A 19,627-nucleotide genomic window follows, 5' to 3' on the forward strand; every position below is an offset into this window, starting at 1 on the left:
GCTCTATAGATATGTCACCATGAAACCGGAAGCACTGGGGGGTGGCCAGTGTCACTGCACCTGGTAATTGAATGGTGTGTTGTATTGGCGCCATTCTGTTACTAAGAAACAGATACTCTTCAACCGAATTGCACGGAGAAGCAAAAACTGATTGTCAACAAATTTGTGGCTTGGATGTTATTACTCAGAATAAATTGCAAGGGGAAAATGGCCTTTATGAGGGTGTTGATATATTTTTAATAGAAAACCTCCATTTCTGATGGAGTAGATTGCAAATGTTTCCCAGGAAAAATGGTACAGTAGGTTTATCATATAAGTGCTTTCTGCTGGTTTTAGTAAATTGAGTTCCTTCAGTGCCAGGAAACTGATCACATTTCTAAACAAGAGACATAAATACACCCTCGATCACTGAAATTTTAGGCCATTTACATACAACGCCATCATTTTTAATTACTAGGAAAAATTTTATGCAAGAAAAACAACTATTTGAGCTCTGTGGAAGAGATGGAGAGGAAGAAATCATTCTCTTGAAATGTGTATATTTTTAATTCTTCACTTTGAGTGTTGACCTAGACATGAAGTGGTTTGTGTGGGCACAGCGGTCTTTGATCTTGTTCTTCCTTTCACTGGAGATCAGTGTAGACCCAGTAGTTGTGGTGGAGTGTACCACGTCTGGTCATGCAGGCTGGCGGGCCAGCAGAGGGAGCAGAAGGCAGTCAGGTGTTCCTGGGGTGAAGGCAAGCAGCAGTCTATTGCTCTGACTATCCGCACCATGGCGCCCCCTATCCTGTGTGGGCCACACTGCCCCGAGGAAATGGAGAAGGCAAAGTCCTAGTGGGGCAATGAGGAGGCATCCCTGTCTCCTCTTATGCCCCAGGGCTTGTCTGAACTGGAGCAAGAAAGAAAAGTCAAGTGTGATGAAGCGTTGGAGAAACCCATCTGGAGAGTGAGCAGAGTGAGCAGCACCCTCCTGACCGCTACTTGACTTCTTTGGACAATTGCTGAAGGGAACATAGATGCTTCCAACTCCGAAATGGCACCGAAACCATGAGGTTCTTTCCCATTTCCGGGTACCAAGCAGTGAGTCACGTCACACATGCAGGCTGACGTAAGCCTCACAACAGTGTCTGACAGGCACACTCAGGACCCCTCTCTACAGTAGCTGAATAGGGCCTCCCATATAACACTTCAGGTGGACGAAAGGATGTGTTGAGAGCAACTAGGTCTGCATTCTGGAGTGAGACAGATAGACAGAGATGGATAGACATATGGATATACATATATATAAATTATGAGATAGCATAGTATAGCATGCAATACATGTAAATTATTAATAGGTATGCAATACATATATATGTGTAATATGTTATTAAATTACTTATATATGCAATATGTAATATATTAATATGTTACATGTTATATTAATACACAAAACACAATACATTTCAATATTAATAATACAGCTCTACCATTCATACTATGTTATGTATGATGTATGTGTCGCTCATGTATTTATTGAGACACACAAACAATGCAGTGGGATGGGCTTCCAGTTTTGTTCCTTCTCAGGCAGTGAGTTCATGGCTCCATGTTTTGGGAGGAGCTCCTCTTCTGGCCCTCTTTGGCCTGGGGGGCTTCTCTCAGGATCTGCTGACCCTCCTCCATGCTCCGTGGCCACCTGGTCTACCATTTGCTCCCTCTGTAAGGCCCCAGTGACTAACTGCAGAGTAGTACAGTCTCAGCTTAGGTGACTTGCATTTAAGAATAGTCTTTGGTAATAGATTTTTCCAAAAACTCTGCCTTTCTTCCCTGTGTCTCTAAAGTGCATAGAAGGGATGATTCCCTCACCATGGAATACAGAGACCTATGCTTGGAGGTGGTCCTTCCACTTGTGTATGGTTATTTAAACTCAGGTTTTCATCATTTTATCATGATGACTTGGGGCTACTCTCGAATGTCCTCTGGAGGCAAGTTCATTTTTTCCTGAATGAGTCCTGTGATTAACCCAGAACCTGCACAGTCCCTTACGTCCCATTCTCTGGGGGGCCTTGAGCTTCAGGTGTCCCTGACTGGTGAGTGTGGAGAGGGTTTGGGCAAGGACTGTCTCCAGACGAGCTACACAATGGCAGTGTGGCTTCCGTGCAGGTGGAAGGTTTGGTTTCCTCTGCTCCTCCCCTCTCGCCTGTTGGCTCACTGAGGGAAGCCACCTTTGCCTCTCCGAAGGCTCACTGGGTCCTCCTCCTTTTCACTGTGGTGGTCACACCACTCTCTCTGTGTTCAGTTCTGTCGGTGGCTGGTGTTTCTCCGGCTTCTCAGCTCCATTGGACCCTGTTTCACCCTCAGAGAGGCGGGTTGTATGCCAGAGGGTGCTTTGTGCTTTGGGAGTGGTGGGGCCTTAGCTGGGGGTCCACCAGCTGGCGCATCTCCTGCCTAAGTCCTTGTATGGTTTCATGGTGTTTTGCCTGTATATAAAACGTTAGGAACATAATTTATTCTATAGGTAAAATCGCTCCTCCATGGAGCACATTTTTTTTAGTTATTGAAAAAAATGTTCCACAAATTCTCTACGTAATGTAATATTATTTCATTGGAAGTATGTTAATTTTAGGGTAAGAGACTGCAGAAGGATGGTGTTAATTTGTGATTTATCTGTCTCTGGGAAAAAAATTAAGAGAATGGCCTTGTCTTTAGATTCGTTTGGGCTTATTTAATCTTTAGTCAAAGAACCTCCCTGTATTAGTTTTCTGGGGCTGCCATGACAAGTTACCACAAACTCGGGGACTTAAAATGAGAGAAGTTATTCTGCCACATATGGACACATAGATAGATACACACCCGGGGAGAACACCATGTGAAGATGAAGGCAGAGAGGAAATGCCAAAGATCACCAGCAAACCCCCAGACACGAGGAGAGAGGCACAGAGCAGACTCTCCCTCACAGCCCTCAGTGGAGCCCCCTTGGCAACACCTTGATCTTGGACCTCTAGCTGCCAGACCTGGGAGACAATACATTTCTGCATTGAAGCCCCCCGAGCCGGTCTGCGGGACTCTGTGCGGTAGCCCGAGGAACTAAAACAAGAAGCATTTAGGGTTGATTTTCTTCTGTGAGATGGCCTGAGTTCTGAACAATTAACTTCAAAAGAACTTTTTGAGCACAACTCATTTGTCAGTTGGGAACTGCCTTACAGCAAAGCAAAAGCTCTATGTCATGTTGACAATTATTTGGGACACGCAGTTCTCAGTTCCCGAGAGTGTTCAAGATGATATTTTTAGTGAGTTTTAAGTGATTGGAGTATCTTAAAACAGGTTGTCAAAAGAATAATATGTTAGATTTTATAGCCCTTTTGACCTCCTTGCTCTTCTGCTTTATCTTTATTTTCCCTTTAGAATTACCCTTTATAAATGTTTTTCCCTTAGAATTTTTCATTTGTTCAGAACTACAAATCAACATAATTAGATACGGAGGACTCAGCTGAAAGTAAAAGCAAATTAATGTATATGTTAAAGGAACATTTTGTGCAGTTTTTCCTCTTCCAATTAGCCCAATTAGTCAGTGACATCTAGGACTGGTCTTCCAGAAAGAATTACGGGCCGAAAGTCCAGTTCTCCACTTTAACGAGTTGTTCCAAGAGAGCGGTCATCCTGCATGAATTGATAAGTGCAAGATGTTCTGGGTAATAATTCCAAGTGTTTATGCTGCTCTTCCATTGTTCATTAATTTTTGTCAATTAAACTTAAGGCTTTACAAATTTGAAAGAAGTAATAATTCACCGGTTATGTGAAACTCCCCAAAAAGGTTACAGTTCTCTAACATTGTACGCTTTTTCCTCCCATACCTCTCAATATAGACCGTAGTGCACACGCTCAAGTGCGTGCATATGCAGAATCCGTGTGTGCGTGTGCACATACACACACATGGTTCTTCCCTTTAATTCATAAGTGGGCAAGATTAGGGAGAGCCAACAGAAGAGTCGTAGTCTCTGCAGTTGGCACTTGTTCAGTATATAGCACGCTGCCTAGATTCGCCTCCTGAGAATAAGAATGTATCTGTTTCACAACCAGGAGAACTTGGAACTAAGAAATTATGATTATGCTCTTCTACAACCTGGTAGCTGGAGCTCGCCTTAATGAGTGGAAAAGTACAAGGAAGCATCTTCATAAAAAACTACTTTGAAATGGTAACCTGGTGTCCAGCCGTTATCAGCTCCCAGGTTCAAATTGAAGCCACATTTTCTTTTAGAGGGACACGACTTCCCCCTGAAGGTGCTTGCCCCCCTTAAATAATCTCCTGGGTATTTTGGGGACGTCTGTGGATTTGGGATCCACTCTCTCATGATCCACTCTCTCGTAGTGGCCCTCATGGGGAGTGCCCTCTTTGGTGAAGGCTAAAGGGCCATTACTCTGGCCTGAGAAAGGGGCGTTACTGAACCCCTTTGCCCCTCTGTCTCCAACATAAATCAAGCCCTTCCATTTAGAGCCCATAGCACAGTTGAAATCAGGCTGCATTGGTAAAGTTCTACTGAATGTCTATGGGTAAAAGAAGAGAAATACAACACCAAGAATAGTTTACAATGGTTATGAGATGTATTTTTAGAGGGAGTCACTCCCCTGCCATTATATCTACACATTCAAAGTCCATCCACTACAAGGTTAAAGAGAAGACGGTGTTCCCCTTCACCCCATTCTAAACTTCATCTCTGAAATCTTCATTCTGTGTTCCCATATCCACCTCTTCCCAGGGAAATGGATGCTGGGAATATACTCATCCTAACAAACTGCTCAGTTCTCACTGTGGGGGCTCCGAAGATAATCACTCTGGAAGAGGAGAGTTCAACACCAGGATGTTCTCCACGGTTCAGGACAGTTCATGCAAATAACACCAGGGTACGTGTTAACAGTCTTACGCAGCTTTCATCTTGCCAAGCCAAATTTATTTCCTTTTATAGCCCAGACTCCAGCATTAGGGGAAGATCCACGTCTTCACGATTTTCCTGAAGTTCCAGGTCTCAAATTAGAGCATCCAGTGTTTTATTGGGAAAGATTGACATATGTTCTCAATAAGCAGTAGCTCTTTCTAAAATTCACACCAAATCAATAATTTCTTTCCTCTCTTCCTTCTCCTTGCCCTCCAGTGAGAAATCAACAAAGACACAATTCAAACTCAATCATTTGTAATCTGGTTTTGCATCAGGTTACCTCATAGTTTTCCCTTGGAACAATGGGCAGGTACTCAGTCTACATCTGAGGAACCAGAAGGACTTTCCCTCAAACAAATGAGCCATCCCCTGGCTTCCACTTCTTGAGAAAGTTCTGCAGTTCCAGAAATCCAGTTTTCTTAGAGACTAGTTTCTTTCTTTTTTTTTTTAATTTAAATTCAATTAGCCAACTGATAGTACATCATTAGTTTCAGGTGTAGTGTTCAATAAATTATCAGTTGTGTATAACACCCAGTGCTCATCACATCACGTGACCTCCTTAATGCCATCCCCCCAGTTACCCCATTCCCCCACCCACCTCCTCTCCAGCAACCCTCAGTTTGTTTCCTAGAGTTGAGAGTCTCTCATGGTTTTTCTCCCTCTCTTATGACATCAGAGACTAGTTTCAAATATGGCACCTTCTGACACAAGTATCAGGAGCTCTATTTCACAGACTGTGTTGGTCAGTTTTTAATTTCCTGAAGTGAAACTGAAGATGAGAGCTTTTACAATTATAGTTGGCCAGGCTATCTGTCAGGAATTTCAGGGTGTAGGTTCCAGCCTTGATTGATGCTGTTCTCTGTGACACCTCCTGGGCCTTTTAATGTTCAGAAGTCCTAAATCCTGAAGAGGATGAATACTATGCTGATTCTGCGTGTGGCTACTGTGTTGCATTTCATAGCAAAGCCATGTCGTTCTCCCAGTTTTATGTGGATTGTTCATACTTCCTCCCTGGAGGTTTGGTTCCTTTCAGGAATACTCATGAGTCACCATGTTAATGACAGTGGCAGGTTCAAGAGGCTTCAGGGATGGGAGCCACGGTCCTGCGATGACTCACGGAACAGTGGGGAAGGCAGATGGACAAACAAATGAGCATGATGCAGAATAAACGCTGTAATGGTGGGATTTACTCAGTACAAAGGGAACACTGCATATGGTGGCATTCTGCCTGGCTAAGGCTCGGTGAAAGCTAAAGGGAAGATTTTTTTTCTTTCTTTTTTTTTTTTTTAAAGATTTTATTTATTTATTTGAGAGGGAGAATGAGAGAGAGCACATGAGTGGGGGGAGGGTCAGAGGGAGAAGCAGACTCCCCGCCGAGCAGGGAGCCCGATGCGGGACTCGATCCCGGGACTCCAGGATCATGACCTGAGCCGAAGGCAGTCGCTTAACCAACTGAGCCACCCAGGCACCCTCTTTTCTTTTCTTTTTTTTAATTAGGAAGATGAGTTGAAAATAGACTAGCAGGGAAAACTTTTCTAAACATGGAGAATATGAGCAAAGGCCTGGAAATAACTGAGAAGGAACAGACTGTCTGCCCTGACTAGATTGGAAGGTAGAGAGAATGGAGCTGAGGCTGGAAAGATAAGCTCGGGTCATTTTCTGAGGGTCTTGAATGCCACATTCAGGAGGGTTTGCCTTATTTTACAGGTGATGCAAGTTCTCAGGTACTTATGAAGGACCAACAAAATATGTGCCTCCTCTTTCAGGATGAAGAGATGTAGCTGAGAAGGGGCTGCAAAGGGCCACACAAATGGTTCTCTCTAATGGAGTGGAAGTAAAATTGGGTTTCCTCATCAGAAAGCTGGATGTGTGGTACTAGGCTGAAGGCAGTGGGGAGAAGCTAGTTCCTGTGTAGATCTGGATCATCAGTGTAGAAGTGATAGATAAATTTATGTGATGTTAGAAGCAGGTGGACATAAATTCAAGGAGTAGTAATATTTATAACGTGTCAAGAGGAAAACTATGAGGGCAGAGCCCAGGAGGGGGTAGTCAGAGATGGAGGGGTCAGCTAATTGTGATGTCGTAAGATGGGAGATAGTGGAGGGTTTCAACAGAGAGGAAGGAATCAAATGAAAAGAGGTTCAGAAAAACAGTAGTAGAAAACTATCCACTGGGTTTGGCAATTAAAAAACTAGAAGAAGCTTCTTTTGAGGTGGAATGATTTTGGGGGAGGGGTTGAGAATTGCAGGGGTTGAGAACAACAGGGCAGGGGAATATTGAGGCTCCAATTGGAGACAGTTGTTTCATGAATATTTAATAGTGTGAATGAATATGTACTCAGGACTTATGTCTGTACTCATCAATTACTCTGAGCTGATTATGTGATCTGGGCAACACAAAGATCTCTGCTCCGCCTCTTAAAATAACTTCCCTCCTTTAGTCTCTGGCAATAGGCATAACTCTGCTCATTAGCTGGGGTGCAGGCAGTCATTTTTAGTGTTTAAAATGGCAGGGGTATGTAGGGGAAGAAAAGCCTCTCTTAAGATTGTGAAAAGCCCTATCCTCAGAGAGTGAAAAATCCACATGTAACTCTGATGTACCCCATGTATTAGTTTGCTGGGGCTGCCATATCAAACTACTCAGAGCGCGTGGTTTAAACAACAGAGATTAAATTTCTCCCCAGTTCTGGAGGCCAGAATTCTGAAATAGAGGTGTCCTCAAGGTTGGTTCCTTCTGAGGAATGCAGGAAGCTGTTGTAGGCTCTCTCCTTGGCTTACAGATGGCCCTCTTTTCCTTGTGTCTTTGCATGGTCTCCCTCTGTATCTGTGTCCAAATTTCTGCTTTTATTTATTTTTTTAAAGGTTTTATTTATTTATTTGATAGAGAAAAGAGAGAGAGCGTGCGCATGGGGGGTGGGGAAGGGACAGAGGGAGAAGTAGACTCCCTGCTGAGCTCGTAGCTGTCTCAATCCCAGGACCCTGGGATCATGACCTGAGCCGAAGGCAAACACTTAACCGACTGAGCCACCCAGGCGCCCCCAAATTTCTGCTTTTAAATGAGAACACCAGTCACATAAAATTAGAATCTCATTTGAAATAATCTCATTTTAACTTAGTTACTCTTTAAAGACACCATCTCCAAATACAGTCATACTCTGAGGTGCTGGGGGTTAGGACTTCATCATATGAATTTGGGGGGGCATAATTCAGCCCATGGCATCCATCCTATACAATAATCTGTAAATGAGTGTTTGGAGAGTTTGAGAAGCACTTAGAACTAGGGGCAGATTATCAACATGGGCCCAGAGAACAAGAGTGGGAGAAGAGGACGTTTCTGGTGTGGGAACTTCACCATCTGCAGAACAGGATGTCCTGAGCAGCAGACATGCTTTCATCTCTTTGAAAGGTTTATCTGTATCCCTATGACTTGATGTCACTCTCCATAAAAGCATCCCACCATCTTTTCTTGTTCCTCACTGAATGCTCATCAGTCTCTTGTTTATAATTTGACTTTCCATGTTAGAATTTTCTAAGAGGGGAGAATGTGCTGACTAGAAGAGATAAGTCTCATGGTGAATAAAGAGTTCTTTTTTTTTTTTTAAGATTTTATTTTAAAGTAATGTCTACACCCAACATGGGGCTCGAATCCACAACCCTGAGATTGAGTTGCACGCTCTATGGACTGGACCAGCCAGGAGCCCCAGTAAAGAGTTCTTTTGATGTGAATTAAGAAATCATCATTCTCATCTATGGATCAGCCTCTTGAGGACAGCCTGGGAAACCTCTGGTGCCTGGCTGAGCTGGGCATCCAGCACATTCCCCAGTGTTCTTCTCCCAGGAGACGAGGCACTACTTGGTCTTCTCAAGCACCTTCTGTGGCTCTCTTCATTGCAGATGCAACACCTGTCAATCCTTTTCGTAAAGGCTCTTGTGGGAAGACTTTGAACCATTTGAGAAAATTAGATTTTTGGATTACTCTTGGCTTTCTGTTACCCATATTCTGTCTGTCTCCTATCCCCGCAAGTAATTGAGATATGAAGGTAACTTGGCAATGTTACATAGTGTTATCCATCATTGTGTATTTCCATGGGCTTCTGGGGTTTTGTTACTTTGCGGTGGCATCTCATCAGACCAAGACTTCTCCCACGAAATCACTTGTCATTAAAAGAATAATAATAATAGGGGTGCATGGGTGGCTTAGTCGTTAAGCGTCTGCCTTTGGCTCAGGTCATGATCCCAGGGTCCTGGGATTGAGCCCCACATCGAGCTCCTTGCTCGGCAGGAAGCCTTCTTCTCCCTCTCCCACTCCCCCTGCTTGTGTTCCTTCTCTCACTGTGTCTCTTTTTGTCAAATAGATAAATAAAATCCTTAAAAAAAATTAAAAAAAAATAATCGTTAGAGCCACAGTGTGTGTGTGTGTGTAGAGGGGCCATGGCTGGAAATGCCTACATCCAGCATGGCCTTTCTTACCCTCCCCCGGAAGTGCTGAGCATAGGCTTCTCCTGCCCTGAGCAAGTGCCGTTTCTCTCACTCTCATTCATGCTTCTCTTTCGCATTTCCCTTTTCCTGAATGTAATTTTTTTGTTCAATAAGTCTGACTCATAAATCCATTAGGAGTTATTAATGTTCTTATGACTTCTGTACCAGACAGTGGCTGTATCTTTGACCTATGATTCAGTAGATACCTTCTGAAGAGTGGAAAACTGGAATTGCAGAGGTGAAATATTTATATACTTTCCTTCACCCAAGATCTCAAGGACAAATAAGAAGGTGAATACATCCTGGAAAAAAGTCTAAAGAACAATGGATGTGAGCTACTTAAAGAGAATAACAAAGCTGATAGGATGCTAATAATGATTCATTTGAAGAACTGTAGGTATAAGATTGTTTCTGTGCAATTTATTAGTAAATTTTTGTGCTTTTCATATTAAAATACTTCTTTGATTGTATCAATCAGGGTTCTCCAGGATGTGGTGTGTGTGTGTGTGTGTGTGTGTGTGTGTGTATTGGCAAGTTCAAAATCTGTAGTTCAAGTCTGAAGGCCATCAGGCTGGAGACCCAGGAAAGAGCTGAGTCAGGTCATGAGTCTAAAGACTTTCATCTTGCTAGGGAAGAGTGGATGTCACAACTCAAGTCTGAAGGTTATCTGCTGGAAGAATCCTTTCTTGTTCCAGGGAGGTCAGTCTTTTGCTCTTAGGGCCTTCAGATGGTTGGATAAGGCCCACCTACATTACGCAGGGCAATCTGCTTTATTTGAAGTCCACCAATTTAAATGTAAATGTCATCAAAAAAACCAAAAACTCCACAGAAACATCTAGAATATTTTTTTTTTAAAGATTTTGTTTATTTATTCATGAGAGACACAGAGAAAGAGAGAGAGAGGCAGAGGGAGAAGCAGGCTCCCAAGGAGCAGGGAACCCGATGCGGGGCTCGATCCCAGGACCCCGGGATCATGACCTGAGCCGAAGGCAGACGCTTAACCATCTGAGCCACCCAGGCGCCCCGAAACATCTAGAATATTTGATCACATATCTGGGCACCGTGTTCCAGACAAGTTGACAAATAAAATTAACCATCACAGGGATAGTCTCCAAAAGTATAAAAGCATTTTGATTGCAATTGTTATGGATAGTACCTTTTTAACTTTTGACAGGATGGTTGACTTCTCAGGTATAAATAGCAAAGAAGAGGCAGTCACAGGAGCCCATGGGCAGGTGGAGTGGAATCAAGGGGAATGGCTCCCTTATAGTTAGCCCACGAAGTTTGACTCTTAGAACCCTTTGAGTGCATGCATCCAGTGTAAGTCCATGAAGCTTACACTGCTATGTTTGTGTGTGTTCAGCTTCAGCTAAGCCTTTAGAGAACTTGGGGTTGGAGGCAAGGACACTTATTGGGAAGAATAACCAGTTGGGTGATGATGCCATCTTATATCAATTTGAACTTGAAAAAAATGACATTGTTCTTGAATCTGTAAGCTTCAACATTTTTATCAGTAATTTAAATGAAGATAGGTAGGTGTGATTATTATAATTTTTTGATATGATGAATCTGGACTGGACAGTAGATAAGATCACAAAGAAGGGACCAGGGTAATGTGGAGAGATTGAAATGTGGAACTGAATCTAAGGGGAAATTGACAGAAGCATATTTGTGATCCTCTTCATGGCTTCTCCAGCACTTTGGCCAACTGCAGGAAGGTGGGGTTGTGGCTTGGTCATGTGGGATGTGTGAAAAACACTTAGGAGACTGGAGGTGAGAGTGGATTTGATGAATTTTGCCAGAGCCAACTGGATGCATTGAAGGCTTGCGCTGTTTGCCCGTCAAGTCAGCACTGCCTGCTGGGACAGGGCACTGCACTCACCAGAAAGTCACAAAACAATTGGTCTGTTCATTTAGTCATTAAATACTTAAATGGCTTTACTCAAAGGGGCTTCCATTTAAAAATTGCTAGAAAGTAGAGTGCTTGGTGAGATATTTCCCTACGCCCTTTCTCGTTACTGTCACATTATTTAGAAAACCAGCACTCAGAATTCGCTTCCACAGTGGAAGTCTTTATAGCATAAATCCATTTGTTATGGCAAATGGATCTCTATTAGTATATTTTAGCTTAAATCAATTATATAAGTGCTTTGTAAGAACATTTATTTTGCCCAATGTTTCACCAGCATCAAGGATTTTAGAAAGTGTTTGATCTTTTCTTTTCTGAAACTCTTTTATAAGAGGGATGGGTTTACTAAAATTTACAGTGAAGCTAACTTGATTATTCTGAGCTATTTTTAAGAGGATTAGACTATTCGAGGGTGGATGGATTCTAATCCTATGACTAATGTTTTGGCCAATATAGTACAATGCTTTTTGATTATGAAAATTGGTTAGTAACCATGTCAGTATGCTCCATCCTTTGCTGCTTATGACAAACAGCACTAAAATGTTTCTTTTGGAGCTTGGTTATAGATCAGCTCCAAAGTCCTGAATTAATCACTGTGTAGTAGGGCAACCTGCCATGTTGCAGAAGGGACCTAGGGGTAAAGTTCCTTGGCTTTTGACAGTTGTGGGTGACTCATATCCAAGTGTTTCCCATTATTTAATCAAGGTCGAATACAGAAAATGGAATGGGGTGGTGGTGGTAGTAATCATCTTGGAGGGATCTGATCTTTGCCAGGATAGAATTAACTATCCAGGTTGAAGTTTCCTTTTTTTTTTTTTTCCACCTAAAAGAAAACAGCTTACTTGAGTTTATTATCATCATTGTGCTAAAATTTACAATGGTTACAAGCTTTAGGAAACTGGTTAATTAACATCACTTCTCAAGCACAAGGGAAATCTCATGGATTTGGTTAACTGTATCTGTGGACCCAAAGGCTTTTAATCTGATAAAAGAAAATTTGGGGATACATTTGTACTAAAGGAGATCTGGAAATGTGGTTTTGTTAGCGAAAGATTTTTCTGAGAGATGTTGAGATTTCATGAAGACAGGAAAATTGAATATTTGAAATTGGGACTATATTGGTGAAAATAAACTAATGCTCTATCCTGATCCGTCCCTCCCCCTACTTCTTCCCTGATCCTGGTGGTTCCTTCACCATTATTTTTTACTAGTTCAGAGCACCACCAGGTAGCTCAAGCCAGAATCTCAGGCATCATCCTTTATACCTTCTTCTTGCAGAATTTCTCTATCCAATCAACTGCTGGGTCCTATTGATTATATTTCATAATAGCATTATGAAATACTGCATTATCAATAGCATTGTAGGGGTTCATAACGAATTGCCCCAATATGTACCACTTTAGTACACAAATTATTTTGAGTTGCAACAATCAAGGCCCAAAAGACTCAGGAAGAAGCCTTGGCCATCCCCCTCACTGCCTGAAAGAATTTAAATAGGGGACCTGCTCCAGAAGGAAGCTGTCACCAAAGATAACTACATTATAGTATGAACTAGAGTTGGTAGACAAGGAGGAACTTAGCAAGGCCTGTTTGATCAAAGTCCTTTCTGTGTACCATGGCTCTTTATGGCCTGGGAAAGGTTTGCCTACCAAACATTTACTCTTCTTCGTCTTCCTGTGAATTGTCCTCCTTCCCTTTAAAGTTCCAGACCGTTGCCCACCATCTCCTTAGTTTAGGATGACATATATACCTCATTTTGCCTGTCTTTGGAATCTCTCCTATTTCTGTGGATTGCATAATTAAGTTTGATTTTTTTTTCCTGTGAATCTGTCTCAATTTAACTCATAGACCAGTCAGAAGAAAAACTGTCCCTCCCCAGCACCATCCACTTCTCTCCACCTCCACGCCACCATTTTGGGGGAAGCCACCACCATACCTTATGTGGGCTATAGGAACATCAATCAAATTTGCCTCTCCAAATTCCCCTTAGCTCCCTTCAGTACATTCTTTTTTTTTTTTTTAATTTTTATTTATTTATTTGACAAAGAGAGAGGGAGAGTGCACAAGCAGGGGGAGCGGCAGGCAGAGGGAGAAGCAGACTCCTCCCTGAGCAGGGAGCCCGACCTGGGGCTCGATCCCAGGACTCTGGGATCATGACCTGAGCTGGAGGAAGATGCCCAACCCATGGAACTACCCAGGCACCCCACCTTCAGCCCTTTCTTGACACTGCAGCAGTTATGTTTTTAAGATGCAAAGTTGATCATGTCGTCCCCCTGCTTAACACACTCGATGGCTCCCCATTGCTGTTAAGATGAAACCCCAGATCCTTTCCATGACCACAGATCCACCATTACCCGCACCAGTTTACTCCTGTAGCTTTCTCCTCCTTTGCTCTCGTTCTCTGTGCTCTCTCTGTGCTCTCGGTTTCTTGAACTGAGGCCTTCCCGCTCCGAGCTTGTATGCACATTTCCTCTGCTCGGATCCTCCTCCTCCAGCTTCCACCTTCCGAACTTTTACCATGTTGACACCTCCTCATGTTTCAGCTCTCCCAGTGACTGGAGCTGTGCAAACTAGCCTGTCCCAACACTGCGATCTGGCTTGGATCTCCTGGCCATCTGCCCACATAGCACCCAGCACTTTTCCTTTGTGCATCATTGTGATGACATCATTATTTAGCTACCTGTCCCCTGTCTCTCTCACCACCTAAACTATCAGCTCCCCCGGGGGCAGGGACTGTGTCTGCTGTGTCTTCTCTATCAGAGAGCTTCGCTTGGTGCAGATCACATGGCAGGGAGTCACTGCCTATTTGCAGAATAGAGAAAATCTGCAAGTGAAAATCTGGGGTGTGTGGTTCCTGTGCCAGGGGAGCTGTCATAGGAGCTAGAAGGTCAGGAACCAAGAATCTATACGTACTGTGGTTTATGCTTGCGTGGCAGCATAATGTGGGTGAATGTGAGCCCCATGCAGTTCTTCTCTTCGGTTATGCTTTCTCCAGTTGGTACATCTCTGACACTCTGCAATCACTCCCTAAGGAAATGGGTGTTAAGAGCAGAGAGTAGAGAAAAGCAGGCGGGGTCCCTTTCTGGCTTGTGAGTTGTGAGACAGAGTGTGGCCCAATAAAGAAGGTATCTGGTCTTTATCCCCAGTTCCGAGCATAGGACTTCAAAACTGGAATTTCCTGCATGATGAGAGCGTCTTTTGTTATTTTCTTTTTTTATGCTTTTTAAAATATTTTTTTTTTAGTTTTTGCTTTTGTTTTAGTTTTTAGTTTTTGCTTTTATTATTATTATGTTCAGTTAGCCAATATATAGTACATCATTAGCTTTTGATGTAGTGTTCAACAATTCATTAGTTGCGTATAACACCCAGTGCTCATCACAACACGTGCCCTCCTTAATACCCATCACCTGGTTGCCCCATCCCCCCACCCCCTCCCCTCTGAAACCCTGTTTGTTTCCTGGGGTCCATAGTCTCTCATTGTTTGTCTCCCTCTCTGGTTTCTTCCCATTCAGTTTTCCCTCCCTTCCCCTATGGTCTTCCGTGCTATTCCTATGTTCCACATATGAGTGAAACCATATGATAATTGTCTTTCTCTGCTTGACTTATTTCACTTAGCATAATCCCCTCCAGTTCCATCCATGTCGATGCAAATGGTGGGTATTCATCCTTTCTGATGGCTGAGTAATATTCCACTGTATATAGGAACCACATCTTTATCCATTCATCTGTCCATGGACATCTTGGCCCCTTCCACAGTTTGGCTATTGTGGACAATGCTGCGATAAATATTGGGGTGCATGTGCCCCTTCTTTTCACTACATCTGTATCTTTGAGGTGAATACCTAGTAGTCTTTTGTTATTCTTAATGAGCCCTTTTCAGTCATCCTTGAGTTTATGCTAACGAGGTGACTCGAGGTGGGTCCTCAGATATAAGATTGGGGCTGGCCATGCCTGAAAGATCAGGGGTCTGGGAAAGGAGAGGGGCTGGAGATAGCTCTGCCATGTGGCCAATGATGGAATAAGACCCCAGTAAGACTCTCGACACCCCAAGCAGGAGGAACTTCCTCTTTGGTGAACACATTGATACACTGTGGGGGTGACATGCCCTGACTCCACGGGGAGAGGGCAAGGGAGCTCTGCATCTGAGACCCTCCCAGATTTTGCTCTATGCATCCCCCACATCTGGGTGTTTCCAAGTTTTGTCCTTTAATAAAACTTAAATAATACATGCAGTGCAGTGCTCTCTGTGAGTTCCTTGACTTGTTTTAACAAGTTATTGAACCTGAGGGGGTCATGGGATCCTCCAAATTTATAGCCTATTAGCGTAGGCAGCTCCCCAAACTTGCAACTGCCATCTGAAGTGGGGGTGGTCTTGTGTAGGTCTTGGCCCTTAACTGGTGGGGTCTGCTCCAACTCTGGGGAGTCAGCGTTGACTGAATGTCAGAATGGAACGCAATGGCAAGAGATCCGGGTGGTGTCAGAGAATTGGTGTCGGGACAAGAAGAGAGAAGATTTAGGGCAACAATCCCAGCAGAGTTCCCTTCCTTTAGGGCCAATACAACTGTCCTGGGGAAGCAGTGGGGCACAGATGTTGGTGGACCCCTGATAAGGGAGCTCCAGCGCCCTGCCTTCCTAAGACTTGTGCTGCCGAAGTCAGAACCCTCAGGCGGTTTTGTAGGGCCTGAGAACAGGGCAACCCTGTGCCTCCAGATAGTCCCAGAAGGTCCCAGAGGGACTGCCTGTCCCATGAAACCCTGATGAAATTTCTTCATTTTTACTGTAGGCAGAGGGAGCTGCCTGACCCTGGGGCTGCTGGGAGGGCAGAGAAGTAGCAGGAAAGAGCCAATGTGCACACGAGGCAGAAAGTCAGATCAGAAGGGGTTTTTGGAGGTGTGGGTGGGCTGTAGGGAATGCACATTCTAACAACCAAGTGGTGTGCTCATGTGTTTGTGTGTGCACGTGTGAAAATATGTCAGCCCTGCATCTCCTTTCATTCTCTTGTTAAAGTCTCTCAGTGCATAACATTTATATAATTTGTGTCAAAAACCAGAGAGATGGAATTACATTTAGCAATGTACGTTACTACTTTGCAGTATGATCTTTTATGGCAGGCAGAGTTATGGTCTGCCTAAGACGTCCACGTCCGAGTCCTTGGAATTGGTGAATATGTTACCCTAGACAACCAAAGGAACTTTGCAGGTGTAATTTAGGTAAGGATTTTGAGATGGGAGATTGTCCTGGATCACCCGGGTGGCTCCAGTGTAATCACACGGGTCCTCATAAGAGGGAGGCAGGAAGGTCAGAGTCAGAGAGAGATTTGAAGACGCTACATGCCTGGCTTGGAAGATGGAGGGAGGGACCATGAGCCAAGGAATACAGGTGGCGTCTAAAAGTTGAACAAGGTAAAAAAAAAAAAAAATCTTTTCTAGAGCCTCCAGAAAGAACACAGCTCTGTGACATCTTGATTTTAGCCCAGGAGACCTACTGTAACTTCTGACCTCCAGAATTGCAAAATCATGCATCCATCTTTGTTGTTTTAAATCCGCTAAGATTGCAATCATTTGTTACAGGAATAGGAAACTAAAACAATCTTCCACTTAAAATATATAACAAACATTTTCCATGTCCCTGGGTATATTCCTTTAGCCTCATTTTTAATGACTCCCATGGTTTTCCATTTTAAAGCTATATCATAATTTATTTACTGATCTCCTATGGCTGGACATTTAGGTTGCTTTCAGTTTTTTTTTTTTTTTCTTTTTGCTAGAGTAAACACCACTGCAATTAATATCCTTGACATATGTCCTTCTGCACTTTTCTGATATTTCCTTAGGATCGATCTCTAGAAGTGCAGTTCTAGGAAATGCACATTTAAAGGTTTGTGACACACATCTGACATTTGATTTTGGGGTATGGAGACTTTCCATGTCCATTTGTTGGCGATTGGGTCCTTCGCTTTCATTTATGAAAGTAGGTCTCCTGAAAGGGAACACCCCTTTATGTTTGGATCAATCCTTCCTTCTTCCTTCTGTTCTCCATCTGCAAAGAGGAGAAAAGGAAGATGCTAATATACTGCTAGAGGGGTCTGATTTATCAACAGCCAGTGGGGAGGTCTGCCTGAGAGTACCTCGTAGTCAGTGGAAGCCAACAGCTTGCAAGAGTTGAACCCATGAGTCACCCGCACTTAAATATACCAATGGATTCTCTACAATGTTTGCTTCTGTGCAGACGTGAATTTGCCCACCAACAACTGGGGGTATGTTCTGGGACGCTGTGCCATGTTCCGTGGGCACACGGTGAATACTGAGTTGAGAGAGGTCTCCTGTGAATTCCCAAGAGCATCTGTTATGCATGTTAATCACATCTCTAGACTCTATTATTTGACAGTAAAGACACCACTAGAGTTAATCAGGGACAACAGATTAATATGACAAGGCTATTGCATTGGGAAAAGTGGTAATCAATCCAGAATTTGAACAGTTGGGAGTTTTAATTTGGAAATAAATACAATAGAGACACCCTTCTTTACTTCGCAAATACTAAGGCTAACTCCACAGTGACCAGAATACAAAGTAAAAGAGGACAAGATAAGGAAGTGGGGAGAGAGAAACTCCAGAGGGTGGGAGAATGTATGAACATGGTAATTTGCCATATCTTAAATGTGCTAATAGGAGTTACAGTTCCCCAGTTGGCAGGTCTTGGCCTGTTATGGCCCTGTCATACATATTACCCTGGTGCTGTGGACAAGCTCTTCTACTCTATTTATTATTAATCACTTACATATAATAGTGTTACTTGCTATGCATGTTTAAGGAAATCACCACGGATAAACCCTCAAGGGACTGTTGACTACATACCAAAGAAAGTCTCTATTTATAACAAGCCAAACATCTGGAAAGAAGTCAAAATAAATCTGGAGATTTATCTTCATATTGTGAAATATAAAGTTACTTTGGAATTCCCAAATTTTGAATTTTTCAGTTTTCTTCTGCCTATTTGGGTTATTTGCACCCAGTAGAGGAACGATCCTTTTCCTTATGTCTCCTCCTTCGGCAAAGCAGGTCTGGAGGAAGGGGCTGATAATACCCATGTCTGCTGGAACCTCTGTGTAGGGCTGCTATAAAACTAGCATGGACTTTGTAGCTGAAAACAACATAAATGTATTCTTTCACAGTTCTGGAGACCAGAAGTGCAAATTCAAGGGGTCAGTAGGATCATGCCCTCTGATGGCTCTAGTGAAAGATTCTTCCTCACCTTTTCCAGGTTTTGGTGCCTGCAGAAGTTCCTTGGCTTGTGGCCTTGTCCCTCCTAGTCTCTGCATCTGTCTTCACATGGCCTCTTCCTCCTCTCCTGGTCTTCTCCTCTTCTGTCTTCCTTTAGGGACACTGTTGTTGAATGAAGACCCCATCTGGGTAATTGAGGATGATCTCTCCGGATCCTTAACTTAATTGCACCTGCAAAGATCCCCTTTCCAAATGAGGTCGCATCACAGGTAATGAGGATTAGAATGTGGACATACATTTTTGGGGGCCATCATTCAACCCATTGTACTCTCCTGTCCACTGGAGGTGGATGTGGATAGAGTCCATAGTGACTGCTTGGTTGACTTGCCGAGGGGACTGAATACACAAGTGGACAATGGCCAGACCATATATATAAAAATAGAACTCTGACCCACAACCTGTAGCCTCCCACCCAGGAAACCAACCCATTATCTCCACAACCAGCCCAGGAAGCCAGCCTGATGTAAGTCAGACCACCATCTCTAGGAGTCATCCAGGTAGCTAAGCAACAATCCTATAACAGTCAGCCCCAAATGGCCAGGACTTGATAAATACTGGCAGCTTCCCTATTTTTTGTTCTCACTCTGGCTTAGCACTAGCCAGAGAAGCCACATGGGTACCTTTGACCGATCACATAGGATGCCCGCTTCTACCCGGCCTACCTCCAGCTCCCCCATACCAACTGCCCCCAGTCAGGGCACACCGAAGCCTCCCCTGCTTCCCACTAGGAGGCTTTCCTGCTCCTCTGCCTGCCTTTGAGTCTCTGCCAAAACTCGAGTGATGGTGGCCAACTCCCTGGCTCTAGCAAGTTCAGGATAAATAGCCTGCGCTTTTGTCGTTTGATTGGTTTTCAACTGCAGCCTGTGACACCCAAGCCCAAGGTCACCGGGCTCCCCTTTGCGTGCAGCTGCCTTTGGAATGTCAGTCGCTGCCTCCGATTGAGGAGACGGTAGCCACAAAGTGCTGATTCTCGTCACCAGCACAAGGGACTTGACTTCTTCATAACGAGGGTAGGAGGGCAGCATGGGAATTCCTGCCCCA

The 19,627-nt window shown here is 43.7% G+C and overlaps 1 long non-coding RNA gene across 2 annotated transcripts in view; it reads left to right on the forward strand.

Moving 5' to 3' along the window:
* Positions 1 to 19,627, forward strand: part of LOC123834438 (uncharacterized) — a 56,334-nt gene that overhangs the window by 19,748 nt on the left and 16,959 nt on the right. For both annotated transcript variants that reach the window (XR_006788449.2, XR_006788450.2), the window contains one exon: positions 4,740 to 4,884. This is a non-coding gene — a long non-coding RNA (uncharacterized LOC123834438). The remainder of the gene's footprint in view (positions 1 to 4,739; positions 4,885 to 19,627) is intronic.

The sequence above is a fragment of the Mirounga angustirostris genome, unplaced genomic scaffold, assembly GCF_029215605.1.
Source record: "Mirounga angustirostris isolate CCGP_5_RB_7025 unplaced genomic scaffold, mMirAng1.0.hap1 SCAF_7, whole genome shotgun sequence".
Classification (NCBI taxonomy): domain Eukaryota; kingdom Metazoa; phylum Chordata; class Mammalia; order Carnivora; family Phocidae; genus Mirounga; species Mirounga angustirostris.